General features: G+C 40.8%; 1 protein-coding gene across 4 annotated transcripts in view; it reads right to left on the bottom strand.

Annotated features, from left to right (window-relative positions):
* Positions 1-22,762, bottom strand: part of ZNF609 (zinc finger protein 609) — a 184,903-nt gene extending 162,141 nt beyond the window's left edge. For 2 of the 4 annotated variants that reach the window (XM_074327574.1, XM_074327572.1), the window contains exon 1: positions 22,244-22,387. The gene's annotated coding sequence lies outside the window, so the exon portion shown is untranslated. Of the gene's footprint in view, positions 1-15,146; positions 15,247-22,243 lie in introns of those variants that run through there. The other 2 variants (XM_074327575.1, XM_074327573.1) reach the window with 2 other exon arrangements.
* Between the last annotated feature and the right edge of the window lie 4,638 nt (positions 22,763-27,400).

Consider the following 27,400-nt stretch of genomic DNA (forward strand, 5'->3'; position numbering starts at 1 on the left):
TGATTTAACCATTAAAACAACCTCATGTTTGTTTACCCTTGGAAAAACAATTAAACTTTCAAAAGACCGTCCTCTTAAAAAATAAAACAAAGCTTCCTCTTGAAAACAGGATGGTAATGGAAGGGAGATTCTGGAAGTGTATATAAAGGAAAGAATATGAAATACATAAAAATGTCAGTACTCACTGAGAGATTCTGACAGTTTTCTACTGTACTGGCTGACTTGTCATATGGAGATAGGAAGAAATCCTACCTTAAGGACAAAAATTAGGCCAACCTCAGACTGCTCTGCAATATCAAATGTTAAAAGAGAATGAAAAATGCAGAATTTTCAAGAGAAAAGGTTGTCAGTCAGGAGTTTTACACTGAATCAAGTTGTTTGTCATGCGTAAAAGCAATCGATTTTCAGTTATGTAAGAACACATATATCCACCTTGTTAAAAACTATCTGAAGCACTAAAATCAGTTCAGTGTAGCATAAATTTAATTCTTATAAATGCACATACCAACTGAATTTTGTAATATGAAGAGTAACCTCAATGTAGATATTAAAAAAATCATTCCTAAAAAGGATATGAGGCAAAATCAGTGATTATAATAATGTAGAACCTCAGAAAGTTCAGCCTTAACACCAGTAAGGACAAACACTTCCTCAATTCCTCTTGTCCCAATTCCATATGTCATCGCAAATTGTTTTGTTTTGTTTTTTCTAATAAGCAAGAAATATTGCCATAATACTTTTTTTAAATTGTGCTTCCATATGTACAGATGACATATTACAGAATTGTACACCTGAAATTTATGTAACTTTACTAACAATCGTCACCCCAATAAACTTTAATTAAAAATAATTTGTGCTTCTTCTCAAAAGGGAGCTGGAGAAAACAACATCTAATGGTCTGTGCTTATTTCTAGGTTCCACATCTTAAGTGAGATATTCATTCATTAAATGCAAGGATGTCCAGAAGAGTATACAGTCAAAGAACAAGAAGTCATTTCATAAGAAAAACGGTCTTATAAACTGGTGTTCTTTAGAAAGGAGAATACTGAAGGGAAACAGGCTGGTTAGCTTTAAATATATGATGATTGTAACGTGGGAGAGAGAAATTTATTCTCTGATGCTGAGGGTAGAAGCAGGACCTGTGGGTAGAAGTTACAGAAAGACAGGTATTTAACTCAGGAAAAAAATTTAATAACCTGAGATTTCTAACCATGGCCCACAATGCTTATTAATGAAGGCCTATTTTTATCATTGCAAGTAGTAAGCAGAAAAAGCATAATCGCCTGTTAATCAAATTGCATAATGAATTCCTCTATGTGTGGTGGGGCGGTAGTCTGGACATACCTAAGGGCCTTTTTCAAATCTACAATTCTATTAATATAGCTAAGAAAAAAGTAGTTTCCCTGTTAGAAAACTACCCAGAATTTCTGAATGACCAGGATACAAAGAAAACATATTATGAGGACTGATCTTTAGTGGTACTGGTGTTCTTTAAAGAGCCACTGTCCGACTATTTTTGAGGGTGTTAAGAGTTTTTGTAAGAACTACTTTTCAACCAGGTGACTTTGGAAATCCAGCTTTTCAAACCCAGCAGGCTTCATAGTAGTAACTCTGGTGGTACATTTCCAAAGATACACTGTAAAATTGCCAAAGATTCTTTAATCAGCCTGGCTGCAGCAGCCAAACCACTTCCATCTGCTCCCTACAGCATCCCTGGCTTTCTACAGCTAATAATCAACTCTCTGACAGGTCATTGCAAAGATGTTTAACCCCAGGAGGTAGGGCAACTCACATGCTAGCTGGAAATGAAAAGCACTGACCTCTTGCTTCCGTGGCAGAGAAAATGCACAATCAGGAAAACCAATACCTTACAGTGAACACAAGGCACTTTCAACTTTTAAGAGCTTCTGTAAATATTTTCCTCCCTCTTCTCTCCTTCTGCCTAATTGTACCCCACCACTTTCCTATTTAGTACCACAATTCACCAGACTCTGGAGTTCCTTGTCAGTACTATTTGTGCATTGTTCCTATATCTGATCTCTCTGCAGTGACCAAGAGAAGTCATGACAATCACTCCCCCACACCCTGTACCTATAACAACAGGAGTTCAAATCCCAGTTTCTTCTCTGGAACCCAACTCTCACACTCCCAGCCTGTAAACTGGCTTGTAATCACACATTTCAGGTATTAAATGCTTTTTTAGGGCACACGCCATAGATCACACTACTGAAGAATAAACAAGGCCTTGGCTAAGAATGTGAAAAAAAGTCCTCAGGTGAGGTCTCTGCCCCTGCCCAGAGGACACAAGCAGCAACTTACCTGACTTATGTCCAAACATAATGAGAACAATATTTCTCTTTCCACCCAAATAAAGCTCTGTACCCATCCTAGAGGGCTTCAAAGAGAGGCTCTTTAATTGCCAACTACCCACAGATAATCTGGTCTAAGTAGCAAATTGTCCAATGCTGTTCTGTAAATTTATCTGTCATCCCCTATTCTTACGGGTTTTGAATCAATCTTCTTACAGGCTCTGACCTGAGCAAGTAACAGTTGTGTATGAGTGTGTATAATCTACTTGGGACCACACAGGTCACACACATTTGGATGATCTATCTGGCTCAGGTAGTTCCCTCCAAAAGCTGTATGGACAGAAAAAAAAAAGCTACACTCAATTCTAGGAATGTAGTACGGTGCAGGAAAAAGAGCACAGAACTTACAATCAGGAGATGTGATTTCTGGCCTCAAATTTCCACTGACCCCAGCCAGATCGCTAGCCAAGCTGCTTCATCAAATGTTAATTTTTTCATTATAAAATGGAAGGAGAATCCATCATGGTTCTAAGCATATTGAGGATACAAATCTCAAAAATATAAGACAACTCAAAAATATAGTGACCTAAATATTCTCAAAGAGTTCTGGTATCTGAACTTAAGGAGGACTGTTTCAGTTACACCGTGAATATCTAAAGTATTTAAAAAAACAAAGGAAAAATTTTTAAATCTTTTTTTTACAAATTAAATTACAAGTAGTGCTAACATCCACTTCAGTTCTATGAAAGAAAATGGCAATCCTTTCTTGGTCCATAAACTCAGTGTCCTGGGTTTTCCCTTTACAGTACTACTACGGACCTTCACCTGTGGCTCATAAAACTCTACACGACAGTGTTTGACGAAAGACTCCATCTTACTTCAAAAACCCCTCAGGGCCAAGGTACCAACCTCACGGCTCATGGTTTTAACATCTGGACTATCTCTTCACCAATTGTTCCAACCCAATAGGTTGTTGACCTCACTGACAGGATAGGCCTTCAAATCTAAACTGTGTGAACAGGTTCCTAGGGTTTGATGCCCCCTGGGAACTCTCAATAAACCACAGAGATGCAGCAAGGCTGCTAGAATAAAACCATATCATACCATCTTCCCTGAATTCCAGATGCTACTTGAAATCACTTCATACTTAGCCAACCTCAGTTGAGGCTAGTACAACACGTAAACCATCCTCAGTGACGCTGAGCTTACCCAGCTGGAAGAAAAGGCATCTCCTTTTCCACCTGCTACACTTCATAGAAGCTCACTAATCAACTCAATTTCCACCTAGGGCTCTAATGAGAAACAATCAACTTTCCTTTGGGTCTCTCCTTTAATTTATTACATTAATTACTGTAACAAAGGAACTGTGTCATCTCCTCAAGTACCACAGCTCTCAGCTTATATCTCCAGTGGGGATCAGATAAAGAACAGACTAACGTGCCAATTTAAGAAGACGGATCCAATTCAACAGGGCTCATCTGACAATGTGTCACCTAAGGACATAAAAGTGTAGCATCTCTCAGTCCCGGAGTGTTTATATGCTGCATCTCATGAATAGTTTTATGGCCCTCACAGGCTGCTATGCTCAAAGATTATGAGGCTTGACCTGTTTCATTTCACAGAAGCAAATGACACTTCCGCCAGGACACAGCTATTCGACAGTGCTCAGGTTTAGAGCTTTGGTGTTTGTGAGTACTGCTCCGTGCCAGCACACATCTCACGACAGGCTAAACAGCATACTTAGTATGTAGATAATTCAATCCCAACCCTAAAGGGATTCACTTGGTGGAACTAGTACACTAGAGAAAACCCTTACTAAGGCCTATGTGTAAGTAGGCCAAGAAGCAGAAGGCAAAGACCATCTAAAGTAAACAATCAAGAAAGCTCTACCATTCCCCCTCCCCTAATAATGACGGTTATGTAGCCATTTATAATTTAGTTCTTATTCTCAGAGGTAAACTCTTTGTGCTAAAGAGAAAGGGGTGACGTCAAATTCTCAGGGAAAACAAAGAGGAATAGTGGAGATCACTAGAAATCAGATCTAAGAAACTGGCCTTCCACACAGAATTGTTATGTCAAACCTTTTCTGTATCTCAAACTCCTCATGTCTAAAACAGGGAACAATATAGGTCAAGTTCACAGGCATAGGGGAAAAATAAAAAACTAAGCATTTTCCAGGAATTGCCTTCACATTTTATATTCCAGACCTCACTATTCTACAACAACTCTAAAAAGAAAACCTCTATTGAAAGATACCTACGTTGCTGGACTAGCCATAAAAAATGGTGGACTTCCTACGTGCATCCTTACTATCTCTCAGCCACGTCCACGTCTCCAGCCTTGTCCTATGGCCACACTCTGCCCTCTGCAGCCCACTCCCACCTGACTGCCTCCTGGCTTTTACCTGAAAGACATTCCCTGTGCACTTGCTACTTCTCAGTGTGTGCGATGATTTGATTAATATTTGTTTCCTCCACTAGACTGCAAACACCCTACACACCACTGTATCCTAAGAACAGTGTTTGGTTGTCTGCCCTCGAATATTTTGGTCAGTAAGAGAGTGAATACTGCTTTCCTCAATGGGCAGAATCATAACTGTGCCTAGGCTGCACTTCTCCTCTCCAGTCTTACTTCAGCTTGATTTGTCACTAGTTATATAAACTGTCTCAATTACCTGACAATTGTCAAACTTACTAGAACAGAATGTGCATTACTCTCTCTAGGATAAAGGATGAAGATATCATTAAGAGTCTAGGGGGAAGGTTAGAAAGGAAAGCAGCCCCCACGTTTCTTAAAATGCCTAACTGCTCATGAGTAGTCTCTTAGTCTTCAAACAGTCTCAGCTACGCATAGTTGCTTCTCAAAATAGGACTAGTCCACAAATCAGGTACATAACCACCTGGACATAACCACCTCCAGAGAGCCCTCACGTATATACTGAAATGCGTAAGTCAGACTACCAGACTTCAACCATCCAGTCGTCACATTTTAAATACCTATGAATTAAAGGTGACAGAAGTCAGAAAAGTGGTCATGTCTGGGGGGTGGGTGGTTGTTACTGACTGAGAAGCATGAGGGGGAACCTTGTGGGATGCTGGAAATGTTTATATCTTGAATTGTGTGGTGGTTACACGGCTGTATAATATGGAAAAATTGAGTTGTACATTTATGATTAGTGTACTTAACACAGTCTATCTCATGTATATGTCCAAAAATAGAATAAAATAGTAAGTACTTATGAACAAAAGCACTGAATTACTGGATCATGGTCCTGATCCTAAACTAGCATTTTATATGAACATGGTATAAGGGAATCATGCCATAAATCTTCTCAGGTTAGGATATTTAGAGTGATAGTAAGAAAGAAAAGAAGGGAAAAAAGGAAAGGCAGGGAAAGGAGAAAAGAAACAAACTACTTACTTAAGCCTTAGCCTATGTATGACTATACTGTAAAATTTACAGATCTGTTGGAGAGACTGAAAAAATTAATTAGTAATAAGGACAATAACAATAAACCAAAAGAAATGAGGTAATATTAAATCCTGGAAAAAAACAAAAGTTGTACAAGAAAACACAGCAGTATATACTAAGTGGCCCAATGATAAACAATCTTTAACACAATAAATAATGAATATTTATCTAACTAAAACTTGTGACATTAACTATATTAGGAGGATTTGATAAGAAAGGGAGGACAATAAGAGAGCGTATTATTTATTATTTAGAAATATGGTAGTAAATACAAGAGAAAGATTAAAAAGTTTAAAGCACATGCCTATTGGGAGTGAGACTTGGTACTAGGAAGGAGTAAATAGTGGATTGCTGATTTTCATTAAAAGCCATAGTACTATTTGAATTTTAATATAAAGTTCATGTGAAGAGACAAACAAAAAAGTACATGTATTAATTTGATAAATAAAACATTTAATAATTTTATAAAAAGGATATACAGATATTGCCCATCAGAAGTTAAAAATACTGAGAAGTCAAAAAAGCATTTACTACACCTACCCTACCCAACATACCGTAGCCTAGCCTACCTCAAATGTGCTCAGAACACTCAGCCTATAGTTGGGCAAAATCATTTTGCTGCTCCTGTTCATCATCGTAAGAGAGAACATATGGCATATTGCTAGCCCCAAAAAACGTCAAAATTCAAAGTAGTTTTTACTGAATGTTATCCCTTTCACACGATTGTAAAGTTGAAAAAATTTTTTTATTTTTTTATTTTTATTGGGGAATATTGGGGAACTGTGTGTTTTTCCAGGGCCCATTAGCTCCAAGTTGTTGTCCTTCAATCTAGTTGTGGAGGGCACAGCTCAACTCCAAGTCCAGTCACCGTTTTCAATCTCTACTTGCAGGGGGCGCAGCCCACCATCCCATGTGGGAATTGAACCGGCCACCTTGTTGAGCTCGCACTCTAACCAACTGAGTCATCCGGCCACCCCTCCAGCAGCTCATTCAATCTAGTTGTGGAGGGAGCAGAGCTCACTGGCCCATGTGGGAATCAAATCGGCAACCTTGTTGTTCAAAACTCGCACTCTAACCAACTGAGCCATCCGGCCACCCTAAAGTTGAAAAATTGATGGTTGAACCGTTGTTAAGTTGGAGACTATCTGTACTCCTCAAAATACCCCTTGTTTCCCTCAATAGGTTATTTATAATAAAATATATCAATTCAATAATTTTTAAAAACCTATGGGAAATGGGAGGAGGGGCAGCAAGAGTGAGGTAGGTTAGACTACAAAGGGGCAACAGGAGGTACCTTTGTGGTGATGGAACTGCTCTGTTACCTTGACTGTGGTAGAAATAAAATTTCATAAAACTAAATACAGAGGGTGCCAAAAAAATGTATACACATTTTAAGAAAGGAAAAAAACTGTATTAAATTGTAATACTCAATATATACCAATAAAAAAAGACGAATACCAGTCCCGTTTGACTTCTGCAATTACAAGAGGTGCTCAAAGTGGTTACCATCAGCGTCCAGACACTTCTGATTACGGCAAACTACTGCTTGAGCAATGCTGACCAAAGCACCCACTTGTATACATTTTCTTGGCACCCCCGGTAGACACACTCACAAATGGGCACAAGTAAAACTGGGGCAATTTGAACAAGATAGGTGTAGTTTATCAGTTCTGCAAGATGTTACCACTGGGGAAAATTGGGTAAAGGATACATGGGATCCCTCTGTATTATGTTTACAACTGCAATTATCTCAAAATAAAGTTTAATCAAAAAAACACAAAAACCTTCCTGACCTTACTTTTATTTTTGATTTCTACTACCTCTAGAGCAGGGGTGTCCAAACTTTTTTCAACATTTTTCACCAAGGGCCATATGCGGTAAAATACACTAACAGCCGGGCCACTCACTCGCGGTGAAGTACGTATGGCCTCACCTGGTTTATTTAAGTAAACTAAATATATTTTTGGAATTTTCTGCGGGCCAATTAACAATGGACTGCGGGCCGCAGTTTGGACACCCCTGCTCTAGAGTTAACACATTTTATTTACTATTGAGAAGAGCAACTCAATAATTAAATTCAATCCATTTCTAACTTGAAATGGTGCTTTCTATCCAATACAGGAGCCTAAAAATTGGTATGTTCTTCTCTTCACTTAATAAGGCTGATAAAATTTCCTGTCTTTAAACCTGAAGTTTTGTTTTGTTTTACATGTCTTCATTAAAGCCTTCACCTCCATTGGTCACCAGCTTTGATATGTATTTTTCAAGGATCAACAGAATAATTATTACAAACACAGACAAACCTTGGTTTTGCATAAAGGGGAGTTTATTTTTATCTTTATTTAGCTCTGATTCTCTTCCCAATAATACCCAGCATTTCCCTGGCAGCACACTGAGCTAATTTTTCTAGGAATAGCTTACCTAGATTCCTGTTTCCTTTGAGGGCTTACAATTGTTAGAAGTTAATCAGACTAAAAAAGTGGTTTGGATTTTCTGCCTCTTTTTAAATTTAATACTTGTCCACAATGAAGTTCATCTTCTATTTTTCATCCCTTACACATAACATCCATTCACAACAGCCAAGATATTCCTCAAGTATAATGTAAACAACTTGGGAACCTAACTACCTGAGTTTAATGTCACAGGAAAACCTAACTATGTCACTTACGTAAAACATTTATTAAAATGTCAAATAAGATGAGGGTCACTACTTAGACTCTTCCGCCTAGAAGACTTATCATCAAGATGGTTTCTGGAGGTAACGTCATGAGGAAGCAGCACAGTGCAATGGAAAACAAAACAAAACAAGGGAGGAGGCAGAAAAGCTCAGTCCTACTCCTTACTCTCTCCTAGATGTGTAATAATCTCAGGCCAATCACCACGCTTCCTTGAGCCTCAGTTATTTCACCTGTAAAAAGCTGAGGAAATTAATATGCCATAGACCAGGGGCGTCCAAACTGCAGCCCGCGGGCCAACTGCGGTCCGCAATCCATTGTTAATTGGCCCGCAGCAAATTCCAAAAATATATTTAGTTTACTTAAATAAGCCAGGTGAGGCCATACGTACTTCACCTTGAGTGAGTGGCACGGCTGTTTGTGTATTTTACCGCAGATGGCCCTTGGTGAAAAACGTTGAAAAAAGTTTGGACACCCCTGCCATAGACAGTGTAACACTCTCAGTAGAAACTGGAACAGCCCCCAACATCAAACTCACTAATATTCCCACAGCAAAATGAATAAATATTTACTGGAAATAGAAGAACAACAACAAAAGACTATAAGTAGCCTCCTATTAGTTGAAGTCAGGTTTGCACCAACCTTACAAAAAAACTGTTTTCAAAGCTTTTGGGTTTTAGAACTACAGGGAGGGAGTGTGGACCTATAGAAGTGTACACTGTCAGAAAATCGCTTTGCTAACGCACAACAAAACATTGTCTGCCATTCTGTGACTCAAGTTTTTAAATAGCCTTGGGCCTGACTTTAACAAAAGTCTTTTCAAACTAACCAATGTCCACTGGTAACAACTGTCCACACACAACTGTTACTGATTTGTCATATGTGTGAGACATCTCCTTATGTAAACTAACTCACTGCCATGGCCCCAGTAAGTTATATGAATGGTACCAAGTTATCTCCATCATTAATTTACATTTTACTAATTTTCCAATATAGTTTTTAGTCCCTCTACCTCCAAATCCTTTCTATTGACAAATCACATTTGAAATCTACACAAGTCCGAGTGCCGTGATCATGCAACTTGAAGGGATAATTCTCTCATTAAGAGTTCCACAGTTTATCCTTGAATGCTAAATTTTGAGTAGATAAATTTGAGCCCATCAAGATCATTGATTTGATCAAGAAAAGCCTAAGCAGCTAGCAAAAAAAAAAAGTGTTGGAAATACTAAATAAATGTTAACATTTCTGGGATAATTCCTGGGACTTCTTTATATTTTTCTGTACTTTCTGTGCTTTAAAAAAAGATTAGGGGGGCCGGCCCAGTGCCTCAGGTAGTTAGAGTGCCATGCTCCTAATGCCGAGGTCACCGGTTTGAGTCCCACATGGGCCAGTGAGCTGCGTCCTCTACAGCTAAGATTGCGAACAACAGCTCTCCCTGGAGCTGGGCTGCCGTGAGCAGCCAGAAGTTGATATGAGCTGCCGTGGGCTGCTGTGTGTTGCCACGGGCTGCCATGAGCGGCCAGTGGCCAGCGTGAGTGGCTGGAAGCAGCGAGAGCTGCCATGAGCTGCTGTGAGCGGCGGACCAACGACCAGCAACCGACTGGCTCAGCCTGGGGAGCCCAAGGCTCACAATACCAGCATGGGCCAGGGAGCTGTGTCCTACACAACTAGATTGAGAAACAACGGCTTGAACCGGAGTGTGTGGGGGGAGGCGGAAGAAAGGGGAAGAAAAAAAAAATTAATTCATGTTCTAATCAGGAAAAAAACATTAAGCATCCACCATCATTTGACCTAGAAGTTTTAATCTGCTTAGCAAGGGGGAAAACAGAAGTGGAAATTCTCTAATATTTTCATCCCTGAATGCAGCTTTTTCATACCATGATCAAGTTGTCTCACCAAGTTTCTAGCTGCCTTTCTATTTTTAACATGTCTTCTTAAAAAAAACAAAAACAGAAAACTTTTACCACCTGTTGTGCAAAGAGGCTTATCAAATTCATCTTTTTTTCTTTCACCTAATTTCTAGGTAACACTCAACCATCATTACTTTGTGGGCTTCTTGTGGCCGTGCTTGAAAATGTTTCTAATTTTTTTAAAAGATGACTTTCTCCTCTCCACAGCCTCTAAGATTATGCCAAATAATCATCTGTATTGTATGGCTGTTTTGATCCCTTGCTTTCTTTTAACTGGACTACTAATAAGATCGTTTTTAAGTCTTTAAACTTCCAGTGGGTCATTTACTTTTTGAAACTGTCTTTCTATTTTTCCTAATGTACACACTTGATTACAGCTTGATTTCTTAAAACTGAATCTGCAGATGACAGACTTTGTTATTCCTCTCCCTGAAGAATGCTGAGCTTAATCAGCATATGACTACTATTAAATAGTGTTGACCTACTGAAATCTTTATCAATTCTTGTTTGTTCCTCAAAGTAAAAATCCAGCTTATTTCTTTGCTTTGTAGGTTCTCAAACTGCCAACTGTAAGTAGTAGTTTGTCTTACTCAAAACCATATCTTCACATTTGCTCTCACTGAAGTATTTAACCAATCTGTGTATAAACTCCCAATTATTATTATCTGGCCTATTATTTTGCAGCTTCTCCAATCTCTAGTATTGAACTCAGTCACATTATTTTGATTAGGCATGTGACATTTTTATTTAAGCAAACATTTCAATCCTTGTAAAAATGTGATCCCTGGCTGCCTCTATCATTCCTATGAAGTATACAACCTTAGCACACCACATTTCAGGACTAGTTTCCTGCCATCAAGTATCTAAGACGTGAATTAAATCATGATACCATTATGTTGCCAACCGAAAAAGGGAAAAAAATTATGTAATGATGGCAGAAATGGCACTAATCATGTTTACATTGGTAACACTTTTAAATAAATACAGTGCTGCAGATCACATATCCAGGTAAAAACAGATTTGTTATTGGAAGAAAATGTCACTTTGCCATTGTCACATACCCCAATGTGATCTTGTTAAAACTGCATTTCTTTCTTATAGAAAGGCTCCATAAGAAAAAGAATATTGCCAGACACTGCCCTGTAACTTCTCTCTCTGTCAGATAGTGTTATGGAAATCATCTGAAATCTACACGGCCAGGATTTCTAGCTCTGCTAGGACTGGAAGGGACAACTAATACAAACCACAGACACACTACTACTAAAAATACAGTTTTCACTAGCAAACTAAGTTATCTGTCTTAAAGCATTTTTCACTAATGAAGCAATACAACTTGGTTAAAATGAGATCCTTTTAACGACTAAAGAAAAACAACAACATACACTTGAATTAACAGCTGCTGGCTTTAAAGTTCACAGTATCAGCTCTATGTTATTGTACCACTTAAGCATATGTAGTGAGAATGTATGACTTCAAGTCTGATATACAGCAAGTCCAGAAAAAAGCCATGTGAAATCTGCCTTGAAGCTCACCTAACATTAGAACCCTGTCTGCCTAAAAGTAACAGATTTTTCTTAGCATGCACCCGAGTTCATTAAAAACCCTCACTCTAAAATTACACAACAAAAAGAACACATTTTTACAGAATGGCAAGTAGGTTTCCTGGTGTACTGTTAACTGCAGGACCTGATGATACAAATAAAAATAGCACCTACAGGTACCCTGCACTTCAGTCTGTCAAATACATAGCGTGTTAACAGTCTGAGAACTTGACCACGAGTTGCATTCTACATAACCCAAGGACAGAAATAAGACATTCTACCTTGTATATTAGGTAGAAATTTTAGCTTGCAGCCTATTACCAAAACAACAATTTAGCCTAAGGGATTTCTGCTTCCTATCAACTTTTATAAAGAAAAAAAGGAAAGAGGTAACAGGAAAAATAATGAAGAAGTAGAAGGGTAAGTAAAGGGCAAGCAACAAAATTACAAGAAAATTTACAATACACACAAGTCAGACAAGAAAGCACCTAGACATCCTAAGATACCTTCATCCTTTGGCTAATGAATTAGGTACTGAGACTTCTAGAACATAGCTAACTAAGTGCTAAGAGGAAGTAAAAATACCACAAATCGGAAAATTAAATTTTTAGGCTGAATTCAATTTTAGTGTACACTCCTTGAAAGCTTAGTTTTAAAGAGCTACCCCGAAATACAGTTGCTGAAGCCTCACCAGAAAGAGGGAAGGAAGGTGACGATTTTGGGCTTTTCCAGTTGAGGAAGGAGAAAACCTGGAGGCCTAACTCACCCATTACTGTCGGCACCCAAGGCCCAGTCCACAGAGGGGTGGGATTTACCCTTCTGTGGTACAAGGCCTCCAGTCCACCCCTAGTGTCTTCCAGACATGACTGACTGCAATTTTCACCATGATTAACTTTCCGGAATGCCAACCAGAGGAGCACCCAGGAGAAAACATAACGAATAGCTACTTCTCCCTTAAATGTCAGCTGGACTTGGGAACAATTGCAGACACTGCCTCTTTCTCTCTGCTGGATGGAAGAGCGGTCAGCAATCTCAAGGAAGTGCATAACCACCCAGTAACACACCAGCACCACATTTCTCAATGATGCCTACTCTGACCATCTTATTTAAATCTGCAACCGGCCGACCTCCCCTACCTATCCCTCCTCCACACTCCTAATCCCCCTACTCGGCGCTATTTTTTCCCCATGTGATGTGTCACTCTTTCAATACTATACGCGTATAATCATTTATTATGCTTATTTCTGTTTCCGTCTGTTAAAAGATCCATGAGGTTGGGATTTTTTGGTCTATTTTGTTCACTGATAGATCTTAAGCAGCTAGAACAAGACCTTACACACACACAGTAGGAATCCAATAAATATTTATGGAATAAAAGAAGTAAATAAGAAAAACTAAAAAGACCTCCCAGAGGGCCCAACAAGGCCTACACTCCTATAACAGAACCAGTCTGGTTCCCGTGACTGACCTACGTTACCTCCACTGGCCATGTACCACCCTCCCCCTCCCCCAAGGCTCCCATCGAGGATATATGGCACCACAGCACTGCTGCAGGCAGTAAGGGCAGCAAACGCTTGTTCTTGAGTCTAAAAGACTTCTGAAGGCTTTCGCAGTCTGCCTTGTTCCTAGGTTATTCGGTTTGTGATAAAATGTGTAGAAAGGAGGTTACCTTAACATAAAAGGAGGCCTGGGGGGGAAAATCACAAGAAGTTTCTATTTTCAAAAATCATAATCCAATTCAATTCAGCACACATTAATTAAACATAAAGTTATATTAAAGAAACTAGGCTAGAAGCCATGGGAAGAGACGAGACATAGGTATCTTACGGAGTTCAGAGTAAGGGAGGAAAAAAAAAATTCACAAATAATTATAATTACTTCATTACAATTAAAGACAATGTGTGATAAAGTGTTATGTAACAGAGATCCTAGCAAAGAGTTAAAAGAGATACAGAGCAAGACGAAATCAATTCTGGAAATAGGTGCGTGGAAAGAAGGGGATTAAGAAAGGCTTCAGGAAGGAGGTGGGGTTCCTTGTTCCCTACCCTTTTAGAACCAAATTCTTTCCTTTCAGAGCACTGCAGTGCATTAGGGCACCTTCATTACTTGCTCAGTGGTCTCCCCCACTAGACTTATAAGTCCTGAGAAGACAGGTACCATGTCTGGCTTGGCATGTAAGTGCTCAATAAATATTAGCTCAGTGAATAAATAAAAACTGTAATAACACTGCAGTACTACACAGATGAAGGCCTGAACTAGGTGAGTGAAATGAGAAATTGAAGCTAAATGGCAAGACATCCAGAATAATCCAAATGGAATGAATGATTAGATAAGGTGGTGAGGAAGAAAAAAGAAGAACCAAATATGAGTTCAAAGTTTTGTCCCACATCACCTGGAAGAACTGTAATGGTTCAGGGAGAAAAAGGTAGGAAGATTTCAGAAACAATGGACTGGACGAAACAGAAACAAATTTCCCCCTTCCCTGTATACCTTTCAGATTCATATACCCCATAATCTCCACAATTCCAATTTCTCTTCCTATAGTTCCATGTCTAATTCCATTCTTTAAGACCGCTCTAGAAGCATCGGTTCCAAAACAAAGATAAATGCTGGGCTTCACACCAAACTTCAGAATTTGTAACTGAAGTTTATAAGGTACATTCCTGAACATGCAGGTCTGCTTGCATGAATGAAAGTTCATCCCAACGAAACCTAAAGTGCTTCACCTAGGAATGTTACTAGGAATATCGCTTGTAACATACCCAGCGCCTACAGGCTGTATTCTAAATAGAGTAGAGCAGACACCGCTGCCTTCCTCTACAAATACTGAGCTGTAGCCTAAGGAACTACAGGTACCAGCATTCAACGTGGTACCAGCATGCAAAGCAGTACTAGGCATGCTATGTGGCCTAACTGACAGGATCTGGATTTTATTCATGGTGTGGTTTGATGTCTAAGGGTTGAATGGCACCTACTCTGGCCACTGTCCAATTCAGTACCTTATACTTCACTTGCCACCTTAAAAAAACAACAAAACAAAACAAAACAAAAAAACTATCTACAAAAACTACTTATATGTCTTATATAAATCTTTCTAAAATCTCACATTCAAGTGGAGCACTTCCCAAAAATAACCTTTAGATTACCTGAAAATTAGTAATATGCTACAGATGGTTGAGAATAAAGCAAAGCACTCCCAGGACATTTTTTGAGTCCAAAACAAACAATAGTTCCACTCACCAAATTTTTCTATTACAGACTGATGGATGTTTTAAGTACAAATTTAAAAATAGTGGATGCTTCTTCCAATGTTCACAGGCAGATTAAACATGTGATTGTGCTATAGTAATAAACAAACAAAAAGAATGAAAGACTGTCAGACTCCTCTTTACATTCAGTGAATAACTGCTATCGGAAATCCCAAATCCAAGATTCAAATGGGAAATGTTGATAAGGAACCTAACTTGGGGTATTAACTTATGCAATTTTATTCCTTTAAACGTCTTAAAAGCAAAGATTTCCTAACATGACTGTCAACTTCTAAGCTCCTACAGTCACTCACCTGCTTTCAATCCCTTAGTCCCTTTTACTGGGTATTTCAGAGATCCCCTCGTTAGTCATACTTTACCAAATGTCACCAATTTGGCATTTTCAGCATTAAAAATAACAGAAATTTTATTTTCTAAATACAACATAATGAGCAACTCATACTCAATCCCAAGAAGTTCATTCAAAGCAGGTTTTCTACTGACGGGTCAAAAATGGAAAAATGCCCAACCCATCTCCCCAATCAGTCCCATTTGGTTCAAAGAGTTCAGTTATAAGAAATTTAAGATCTTAGATCCCTGACTGAATGTACAAAATTACTTACTGATATCTAGCAAATCCTTCCAGGTATGATTTCCTTCTCACAAGCTGAGATTCTTTTCCTGCAGCTTTCTGATTCTCATTTTTATGGCTTGAACAGACTAGAAAAAGATATATTTGACAAGCTGGTGAACCTGCAGAATGCGGGTCTAAGACCCTCTAAAAGAAGATGGTCTAGTAAAAGAAGCACAGCATAAACTTTAAAAACATATCAAAGGGGGGAGTGAAGCCCCAGGGAACGAAGGCTGCACTCATTAGCCCTTCTGAACACAAACTATATTTTTAACACAGTAATAAAAAACTGCTCACATCTGTCACTTTCCAGTCAGTGGAAAACCTACTTTCCTCTCAATCTTGATACCATAAAATTTTACAGTTCAATGGACCCTTAGAGATGATCCTGTCTAATGTGCTCATTTTGCAGTTAAGGAAAAGTGCAAACAAAGCCGTGACAAGCACAGGGTCACACAGCTACTTAGAGGTATAAAAGGAGAACCTGGGTTGTATGAGTCCCGATTCTATGCTTTTTTCCCTCTGTGCTTTGAAAAGCTGTATTAGCAAAGAAAACATATAATAACACTATTAAAAATCACACAATAACTAAACCGTTGTTAACTGTAACTAAGCCACACAAAAATAAAATTCATCCACATAAAGAGAACAAAGGACTAGAACAGGAAGTACCCCAAATCAAACAGAAAGAAGCAGCATTTGTTCATACAGTACAGGGGTTTCTTAAGGGCACAACCTTGGGCTGTTTTCTAAGCCATTTCATTAATTACCACTTTCAATGATGGGTGTCCTGTGGTTCCATCAAATGCACTTCCTTAAGAGGATGCCACAATGACCCTTGTGGCAAAGGTTTGAAAAATGGTAACTTCCGGCATAGAAAACTGATGGTACACAAGGAACCCTTACAAAGGTGGTGCCAAAAATCAAGAAAGGACTGAAGATGAAGGGATGGAGATATTGCTGGGAGCAAATAACGCTGAAAATAGGATGAGTATCAAAATCCAAGAGAGCAAAGTTCACCAGACACTAATGACCAGAGAGCACAATAAAAAGAAGGCAGTTTCAGAGTTTGCCTGGCATCAGACAGCTCTCACCTACAAAAGAAGGAAGGGAAAAAATTCTCACAGAGACAAGAGAAAGATCGTAGGTTTGCTTCTGAGTGATAGACTAGATATCACCTAATAGGTATTTGCCATCTCTTATTTCTGGGACTCTGATCCAAGAACAAACAGCAAGAGAACCATGAAAAATCAGCCCTGTTGGATCTGGAGTTCTGCCTTGACAAGATATAAAGCTCATTCATAGATCTGACTGTGCTCATGAGACTGCAGTTCAACTCCTGCTGCTAGAGCAAGGGGAGGGGAAAGGAAGATAGAAAGTGGTGAGTGGGAAGGAGGTGGAAGATCTGGGTTGTGACTATAATAGCTGCAGTAATTAGAGTGTTTCCAAGCTGCTAGAGAAGTCTTCAGAGCAGAGAACTAGGATGGGAGATAGGAAACAGAAAAAGGCATGAGGAAGCAAACTACTGAGAATGCTAGGAAAGTATATCGTGCTTTGTGAACTGTTTAAAACAAACAACTGTGATGGCTTCATATAGGGGAATAAAGAAGTTTCTATTCTTTCCCAGAAGTGAATACTATACAAATAGCTAAGACTCCCACTTAAAGCTAGGTTACAAAATAGTTTTAAGCAGATTCTTGCAAATGTTCCTGTCTGTCTATCTACCCACCTATCTATCATCCACCCACCTACCTGCCTGCCTGCTTACCTAATTAAATCTCTATCTCTGTCTCACTCTGACAAACAGGTCAGAGCCTCCATTCCTCTTGGAAGAGGGATTTCTGAACTCTAAGACAGTTAATATCACTTATTCCCCTTCAATCAACTGTTAATTACCGTGTTTCCCCCAAAATAAGACCTAGCTGGACCATCAGTTCTAATGCATCTTTTGGAGCAAAAATTAATATAAGACTGATACAATATAAGACTGGGATCTTATATAACATAAGATCCCTGTATAATATAATACCAAGTATAATATAATATAATACCGGGTCTTATATTAATTTTTGCTCCAAAAGACGCATTAGAGCTGACGGTCTGGATAGGTCTTATTTTCGGGGAAACACGGTCCTACCCTATGAATTTGATTGTGTGTGTGTGTCAACAGAAGAAGCACACAGCCTCTCAGCTTAATACAAAAAATGACTGGAGGGCACTAAAAAGTCCGAGAATAAACAGTAAGTTACTTGCTTATAAATTTTAGGCTCCATAGCACTGCCTACTATAGTGGCATGAACATGTGAAAGAAAAATAAAATCATATTAACAGAAGATAAAGATGATAACCTGTAAGAAAAATCTGGGAATTTGCAGAAAACCTCAAAATAGAAAGTCCTCCTCCAAGTTATAGAAAATGCCATATTTGTTTCTAAGATAAATATTTAGTTGAGATATTTCCTTAACATGATGCAGCCCTCTGGTGATGACGTGATTCTAACAAGTGAGGTTAATCTCAATGCCAGAGAAAAGAGTTATAAAGGTGCTGGGAGAAACTAAAAATGGAATAAAACAAACAACCGAATAAATGCAAACTTCATATGGAGAATCATATCCATAAAATAAAAACACATGCAAATTTCTTGAATAAGGAATGTTAGATAGACCTAACACAAAAAAGTCAATTACATCCTTTGCATAAAACCTGCTGGGTCTCCTCCCAGTGGGCTGAATCTATTTCACCACACTGAAGGCAAAGAATTTTCTCCTTCCCATTTCTCTCTAATAAACAAATACTAGAAACACTGAATTACCACTATTTCCTTCCCATTCATAAGGCATAAAGCCAGAACTCATAGAAATACAATAGGGCCTTCTAGGACCACGTCTAAGGCAAGCTACCCAGTAATCTAAAAGAAACAGAGAAAGAAGAATCTCTTTGCCCTATTCCATTATCATTTCACTAACAAGCCAGTATCAGGCACTAAGAAATGTGAAACAAAGAGCAATTGCACACATATGAACTGAACCTAAACCACGGAAGACCAAGTATTTTCTTGTCACTGTGGCATGTGATGCTTTAACCACCTGCTCAATAATCCCTCTTCAGCTGCACAGCTGCTGCCAATTCCACATGCTCAGCTAGGCAGGTGCTTTGGTGAATTACCTGTTACCTAGTGAAAAGAGTCCTTCATTGACACTCCATGGGCTCAGAACCTGCCAATCAGCCTCACCTATCTTCATTTTGTCTGTCACAGCCAGACAGACTTTTCCGAGAGAGATCATGAAGGCATATTTAGCACACTATGTGATTTTGTATTTGGGGGGTTGTTGTTGTTGTTCTTGTTTTTTTGTTTTGTTTTGTTTTCTTAAAGGAAACTGATTTTTTAAATCAAATAAGTGAGAATTCAGCTGCTAAAAAGAAAACTTGCCACACAACATAGGGCTGCCTTATCTCTGAGTGGCCCCATCTATCTGGCTGTATTCCCATCCATGACCAGTTTTCCACATGGGAAATAACAATTGCTTGGCTACCTTTGGAGCAGGAGAAGGTGGCAGTAGAAGATGCTACAGTACCCGGCAGTAATGAGGGAGAGAGGGGAGAAGAGGGAGGAGAGAGAGAAAACACACAGAGCAAGAACTTCTGGAGACCACACACCATTCCTGTACTTCTTAGTCTCCATGGCTGAACCCAGCCTGCGGTGTTCCCAGTCAAATAAATAAGGAGTGGCACTTCCACTTGACAGAGCAATCAGTAAACCCCTCAACAAATTATCCTGTTCCAGTCATTCAGTTGCTATATGCTAATTGTAATGTAATTACTACCAGGAGTCAAAATTATGCTTCATAGCCTCACACAAAAAAAGCACCTATCTGTCCAGCTATCCTAGACCTCTCACAAGGAAACATTTTCTACCAAGAAGCTGGGGGCGAAAATCCAAAGTGCTCTCTGAAAGATGGTCACGATCGGAAGACTCATAAGACTCCTAGTGGCAAGGGTCCAAATCTGAAACCACTAAATCTAATCAGGGCAAATTTAATCTGTGGCTTCTGCCTTCACTGTCACCTGACAGGATTCAGAAATGAATGCCAACAGCCCAAGAGCAAAAAGCTTTGGATTCTGTGTAGCTGAGGCTTCACTCAGAGGCCTAAGACATACACTAGTAGGAAATAGCCTAAAGACAGACACCACCTCCAGTAAGACCTTAAGACAGTTCTGTCATCAGAAAATATAAAGGTCAGAACAATCTGTTCCCTCCTAACAAAGTCCAACACCTAAGTGGCAAGCCATCATTTTAAGAGACTCACTGTCACTGAAATAAAGGACTGAGAAGGCAACACAGCCTGACTCTCAGCACCCCAGAAAGACCTTTCCCAAAACCAGAGGCTAAAGTTCCTATTCAACAAAACCCTATAGAAAATGGTTGGCTATTGTGTACATAGTGTACTGTGTACAACAGCCCTCTCACGAGTTTGATTTCTAACCTCTTAAGTTTTCTTTAATGTCCTAAATGGAAACCTCATTTCTAGCCCCAAATAATTTTTCACCTAACGAATAGTACTCTTTGGGCACTTCTATGAGATATATACAAGGAGAGGGTTCTTACTAGCTTGTTCTTATTAATCACCCTCAAGACTTCAAATGATTCTTTTACTATATTCACCTCTTTGGCACATTTCTCCCTAATAAAGAGACAGATATGTACTTTCTGCACAATAAGCAAGTCACCTCCTTTCATCAGAATTAAAGATTAAAAGGAAAGTTCTTCTGTTTCCATAGCCCTTGACCAGATAGGCAAATTCTGTAGCTTTTTCATTGTGCAATTACTACTGACCAGGAAGTCACCCTTAAAAAGGTGCTAGGTCCTTGACTCTCTATCTAAATCCTGCACGGGTTTTTAGTGGTATTCCTAAACAAATGAACAAAAATCATTGTATGAGTATCCCACGTCTATAAAAAAGAATTAAATGTGATGGCTCAAACAAGAGTAGAAACCTCCCCTTGGAGGTCTGACATAAACATAAGGGTTAGTGAGTCTCCCAGACACAATTCCTCCACAACTTAGTACAGGCTTGCCAAAGAGGCAGGCACAACATGGCTGGCATCCCCTATTCTTCGGAAAAATGTGTGCCAATGAGCTCTGCATTGTTCCTCACTCAAAAAGAAGAGCCTTTCTGTCTGGCCTCCTCCAATGGCAAGCCCCAGCCTGGAAAAGGAAGAAAATGGCACTGAGGACCCTGGGAGATGGAGCATATCCAAAGCTCTCAGACAAGACTTGAACCTCTGACCTTCACTGTGTACACAATAGGCGGGTGAGAGGGACCGGTTTATCTCTGCAGCAGCAGTTCTCAGCCCTGGGGTAGCACTCCCGATAAAATGACACGACTATTGTGTGTGGCAGCAGAACAGTCATCTCCTCACAACAGCCTAAACCAGCACTCCCTCCCCCAAGACAAAGCAGCAGGGGTGAAATTAACTCAAGGCTGCAGAGCAAAGCCTAATACAGAAAAGAGAGGCCTGTGGGGGACCGGGACTCTCCTCCACCCCTGGGGCTCTGGACACATGGCTGGAAACAGACAGGCTTTCTCCCCCATCTTTCCCACTCGCATTTTAGGTAGGAAGCTGTTTCTGAGAGAATTTAATCAACTGTGATTTGCTCAGAAATATTCTCCCTGAAGGGCTCTGATCTCTCCACCCTGTGTGAGCCTAATTCCTAGAAGCTGAAATGACTGTTTGCTGCTGCCTGTTTCACAAACACACATTAATTGGTCAGATGTGTCTCCTCCTCCTCAACCCCAAGAGGGAGGAAGGAGAATCTGAGCAAAGCACAGAGATGATCCAACCGTAATTACACATAAAGGAAAAAGAGGGCAGCGTGGGTTTTCCAAACAGGACAGGGTCACAAACCCTCCCGGGGGGTACAAGGATAGCAGTTAAGGGCCAGGCCCAGGGATCCCTCCATCTTGAAGAAAAGGACAGAGTAAATGTGACCTGAAGACTGGAAGGAGCACACACCCACAACGTACTTACTGCACACTCCCAGCTACCTTGCTTCCCCCTCCTGGGCCACGCACACGTCCTGCTCCAACCCTTCGCTCTGAACCCCCCTAACTCTGACTACCCCCAGTCGCCCTGGGCCCCCTCAAGATACCCACACTGGCCTCTGAAACTCTCTGGCCTGCCCCTACAACCTGGGCAGACCCTGATCGCCTCTCCGGCACCCCTACCCTCAGCCTGAACCGCCCCGGCCACGCTTTGAACTTCACCCCGGTCCCCTCGACGCCCCCTCCCCCACCCACGCAACGACCCCCCCTCCCCCCAATACACACCTTCCCCCCGCTCCGCCCCGGCCCCCCACCCCCCCCTTCCTCCGAAAGGCGCCGCTGCCCCCGGCCCCCCTCAGCACCGCCGCCTCTCTCCTCCCCCAGCCCTAGCTCCACACAAAGCTCCGGACTCACCGCGCGGCCGGTCCCGGGAGCCGCCACCTCCGCTGGCCCGGAGCCCCGGGCCGTAGAGCCACCGCTGCTACGGGGTGCAGGCCGCCATCCGTTCCCGCGGCCCCTCCCCCCCACCCCACCCCGCCTCCGCTCCGGCTCTCCGCCCCCTCCCCGTGCCGCTCCGCCCCGCCCGGCCGGTGCCGCTGTGTCCGGGGCCGCGGGTCCCTCAGCCGCCGCCACAGCCGCCGCCGCCACAGCCGCCGCCGCCGCCGCCGCTGCCGCGATCCGGGACAGCCAAGGCCGCCCAGAAGGCCCGGACACTGGACTACCGGACCCTCGGATCCGGATTCCGGGCTGGTGTGGAGTCTGGAGCGGGAGCGCGCGGGGGAAACCCGGAACCTGGATGGAGGAGCCAAATCCTGGGTCTCGGAATGCGCGGTCACACGGAGCCAGGATTAGCGAGTCTGCTCTGGGAATGCTGGAAAACCCGGCGAGCCGGTTAAAACAGAGATAAATTCGAAGAAACCTGGATTGGAGAGCTCGAACCTAACGCTCTCTTCTCGTGGAAAGAACTCTCGCTGGACAAGACTTCCTCGCAGAGAGGTCTCTGGAGGGGGAAGTATCGTACCTTAAATACAGAAGACAACAATTTCTGTAGGTGTCCTTCAACTGTGGGGAAAGGGCCATAAGAGATCTGAACGTGAACATCCACAAAGAACAGAAGAGCAAGCACAGCTCATGATGGTCTCATCCATTTTATCCTTTGATTCAGCAAAATATCAACTCCCTAATTTTTTATCCTTTGTTCTCCAGTTTCTTTTTTTAGGATTACCATGTTTTCCTCCACAAAGTACCCATTTCTAATCTTTCTACATCCATTTTCATCTCACCATTCTATCACCAAATCTTAATACTTTTTATTATCTGAAAGTTTTATCCTGTCCTTCTCCAACCCACCATTCTAACGACTGAAACTTTTATCTTTCTTTATCTACCATTCATCTCTGATGGCCCAGCACACTATCTAGTACACAGTAGGCATTCAGTCCATGTTTGTTTAAGCGCACACTCCTACCCACCTCTCACTTGTGAAACATATACTCTTCAGGACCTCCTCCCTAAAACTTCCACCTCCTTCCACGGCAAACAAATTTATCTCAATTCTCAAGGGTCCCTACATTTTTAGCCCCTATTATGTCCTTTCAATGTCCTTGATCTCCTTAGTCAGCTCTCCAGTTTTCGTCTTTCCTTTCTTCCCTTATCCTGAGGCATCCTTCAACAGTACCCCTCAAGATAGTATGACTCGGGGATAGAGCCAGGTCATAAAATCCCTTTACTCTCCATCTCTACACACATACAAAAGGGGTGTGAGTGTGTGTGTGTTTGGGGGTTGGGGTGAGGGCTAATGATGAGAACTAAGCCTCTCTGGCCTAGGGAGAATAATCTCCCTTAGGTCCACAAATATTCAGCTTGTTTTAGGACCGTACAAGGACAGAACTGATCTCAGGTGACAGCAAACTTCCAGTCTGGGCTGGGTGATGTTACAAGTGAGGATTCAGCTACTTAGCAGGTAGAGAAAGGGTTTAGTGTTTTAGACTTAGGTGTGACTCAATTAAAGGTTAACACTTGAGTAGTCATCTGCCACTGAAGAGCATGACTCTACCACTGGAGACTGGACTGCAAAAAGGGGAAAATAAATATTCCTATGGTGAACCCCAATTTTCAGACAGAGAGTTTTCAAGCCTGGAAGAACCACTAAAAATTTTCAAGTGATTGATGTCCTGTACAGAAAAAGAATCTTCAGTTTTACTTCCTGTTCCTCTAGACCAGTGACTGGCAAATTATGGCCCACAGGTCCATTCAGGCTCACCACCTGTTTTGGTATGTCCCATGAGCTAAGAATGGCTTTGACATTTTTTAATCTTTGAAAAAATATATATTTTGTGATGTGAAAATTATATGAAATTTAAATTTCAGTGTCCATAAAGTTTTATTGGTTTACAGCCATGCTCATTTATTGATGTATTATCTATGGATGCATTGGCTGAGTTGAATAGTTGTACCAGATTGTATGGCCTCTAAAGCCTAAAATATTTGCTATCTGGCCCTTTACAGAAAAAGTGTATTGACTTCTGCTCTGACCAAGCACCGTCCGATAGAATTTTTTGCAGTGTTGGCAATGGTCTATATTTGCACTGTCCAAATCAGAAGTCACTAGCCACATATGGCTATTTGAGTGCTGGAAATATGGTTAACGTGAGTGAAGAACTGAATTTTTTATTTTATTTAAATAACCTCAGGAGGCTAGTGGCGGCTACTGTATTAGACAGTAGAGCTCTAAACTCTTCTCAAATCTTCTATAATTACATTTTTTTCGTCTTGTCCCAAACACCCCTCTGCTTTCCTGTGACATACTTCTATGGATCCTGAGTCACATTCCCTGTACCCCTTCCCTGGTCCTCTTTAACTGACTCCAAGCTAGAGGACAACATTTACTAGGTTTTCTTTCTGGACTCTCCATTGTCACAACTGAAATCTGAAATCTGATCAGTTTACCAAGTTTTACTCCATGGATTAATCCACATTATGTGCACACACATAGACATTCACACAAGTTTCTTTGTGTCAGAGGATAGCACTGTGGCTATGTTCTCTCTTCTCTGCATGAGGGAAGTAGAAAGCACCCACAAATGAGATCCCTTGTTGTTGCTGGAGTTTGTGGTATGGATCACCTCCCTCTAAACAAATTAACAGAAGCTGAGAACAGCAGATGAGTACTTGCTATTTGAATCTTAAGGAGAAAACATCCTTCATCACAGAACTTTCTTTCCTTCCCCCAGGCCTAATAAACTGAAGTTAGCTGATTTCTCTAGTTTAAGATGCTTGCTTTTTTACTGGCCTTTTCTAGCCGAGCAAAAGAACAACCTCCATACTGTCTAACAGCTCTAGCAAAAGCATAAAAAAAAATTTACCAAAGTAAATGAAATCCACATAAATGGGCTTTAGTAGAGACAGTACTTAAAATGGAAAGAGATTCAGGGTTATAACTCTTAAAAGCCGTAACTTTGTAATTATTTATAAAAGTAATCTTAGAAGTCTAAATTTTTCATACCTACTCCCTAGGAAAAAAATGGGTTTCTGTAAACTTCCAGCTTAATAAGAGGGGACACATAGCTCTTTTTCTCCAAAATAGCTATAGCAAGCAAAATAAAAAACCCTCACTCCATTTCAAACATCTGACTGCAAGGCCAAAGTCGCCTAAATCCTGACAGAGAACACCTCCAGCTTCATATATATCCTACTCTGAGCTTATATAATTGAGACTGGGTCCTACCTAGAAAAACAAAAATAAAAATGCTGAATCCTTTAGGTATTATACAAATTGGGAGCCACTGAACCCAACCATCCAAAAGGGGGCGCAGATATGTAGGCTGCAAAAGGAAACCGGCTCAGAAATGTGAAACTTCCCTCAGGCCAAGCTGTCCCAGTGACAGGGTCAGTGCAAAGTGTTGTGAAGCACTAAAAGGCTATTCCTGCGTGAGTTTGTACTCAGGCTGCTAAGAATTTCCACTAGGCTCTAAATTATGCTATTCATCACTGAGCAACTGAGGGCCAATCTATCCTCATGTCTCTCCCACACTTCCTCTCCGTGTCTCTGCAAATAAAGGAGAGACCTTATACTACCACCACGTGAACTAAAGACAGGCTTTCACAGTCTAACCACGAAAAGGAGAAGTTTCCAAGTTATTCTGCCCAGCTGCATATTTTGGATGCTGAGGTGGGTTCTTGTAAACTTTGTAAGGTTCTTGTAAACTTTCTTATCATGGCACACAAAATGGTTGCATAACCTGAACTCTTGCAGCTCCTGATATTTTTCTTCAGGCATGCACACACAATCTATCCAGGTGGAAAAATCAAACCAGACTCGTCTGTGCTCAGGCTGTCTTTCAAATGCAAAGGCAGATATACTACCTCCTCACCCCCCCCAGGCTCTTTACCTCCTGCCTTTTGGTTTTATTTTGGTATTAAGAAAACCAAACAATCCAGCACAGAATTCAAGGTGCTACTGCTTGGTAAACTATTAACTGCATAGTGAACCCAGTGTGGCTTCATTAACAATACTAGGGTCTGTAAGAGGCTAGAAAGAGACTCCCCGCCGCCCCTCGAAAGAAGTGCCATTAGCTGTCCTTTCCACTTTCTCTACAGAAGTTGAAAAGGAAAAGAAAGAAAATAGTGCATGTTTGCATCACCAGAACAAGAATCGTGTGGGTTTTCCCTGGGAATCCAGAGTGATCGGCCCCTCAAAGCCAGTGCCTAGAGCAACGCAACAAGCAGGGTTCACAGTTGAGTGAACATCAATGCATAATGAGTGGAGGCATTTCAATGCAAATAAACGCTGAATATGAAGGATTAAAGAAAGGGGAAATTAATCTTTTTCATAACACAGGGCACTTATTTTCTCTCCCTTGCGCTCTCTTTTTAAAGTCATGCACACAACTGCTGGAGGGAATCCAACTTCCCCAGTGTGGTGGTGCTGCTTTATAAAAAGCAGAACATACACGTTTAAGACCATGCATTTCCTGAGGATACCAGCAACTGAGATTCTGACAGCTCTTCTGAACAGCCTCAGAAAAAAAAGTGCTTCACTAAGTGGGGCCAGACTGACTAGTAAAAATCTCATTTCAAATCAACCTCCTATTTTTCCAAAGCTCACAGCTTCCTGGGGTGTGGATGGTTTAAAGGGTTTGGTTTCAGCATTTGGGGGATATTTGGATGCATTTACTGAAGGGATTTTATTTTTCAGTTTGTTTCTAATTGCCCCATCCAAGTGATACTTTTGCAATAAAAACAAAATAAATAGGGCAGTTTCATGCTGCTTTAGCAGGTGGCTCCATCTCTTCTCAGTCTGATCCTTTTATGTCCTAATGTCTCAAACCAAGGAACAAAGTGGCAGCAACTCTTCAGGTTATCCCTTCAAAAAAAATGAAAAATCTGCCAATGAAGGTTACTCAGCATTTGAAGATTGTTCACTTCAATAGATGTTGGACTGGAGCAGAAAACTTGTCAAAAAGCTTTTTTTGCCATCACAGGTTTGCATCAAACACAGGATTCCTCAGATATCCGAACACTCCATCAGACCATCATTTTGAAAAACAAAAAAACAACTTTAAAATTCAA

Source organism: Rhinolophus sinicus, linkage group LG03, assembly GCF_036562045.2.
Source record: "Rhinolophus sinicus isolate RSC01 linkage group LG03, ASM3656204v1, whole genome shotgun sequence".
Taxonomy (NCBI): Eukaryota; Metazoa; Chordata; class Mammalia; order Chiroptera; family Rhinolophidae; genus Rhinolophus; species Rhinolophus sinicus.